We start from the raw sequence: 508 nt of genomic DNA on the forward strand, positions 1-508 counted from the left end.
GGGCACAGTGGCTTACACCTGTAATCCCAACACTGAGAGGCTGAGACAGGCAGATCACCTGAGGCTGGGGATTTGAGACCAGCCTGACCAACATGGTGAAATTCCCTTCTCTACTAAAAATAAAAAATTAGTTGGGGATGGTGGCACACACCTGTAATCCCGCTACTTGGGAGGCTGAGGCAGGAGAATCACTTGAACCAGGTAGGCCGAGTTTGCAGTGAGATGAGATCCCGCCATTGGAGTTCAGCCTGGGCAAGAAGAGCAAAACTCTGTCTCAGAACAAAACAGAACAAACAAACCATCTGCTAAATTCTAATATAAATTGGGGAATTTGTGTCTTTGTCTCAGCCTAGCAACGTTTAAAATGGAATGGGAACCATCTGAGAAACACATATTGTCCAAATCTTGACATCATTTCAGAACACTATCTTGCCTCTTACCTCAACAACCAAACAATCAGCAACAGTGGAATCTATATGTATGTGTGTGTGTGAGTGTGTGTGTGTGT

This window comes from Colobus angolensis, unplaced genomic scaffold (assembly GCF_000951035.1).
Source record: "Colobus angolensis palliatus isolate OR3802 unplaced genomic scaffold, Cang.pa_1.0 Scaffold237, whole genome shotgun sequence".
Lineage (NCBI taxonomy): Eukaryota > Metazoa > Chordata > Mammalia > Primates > Cercopithecidae > Colobus > Colobus angolensis.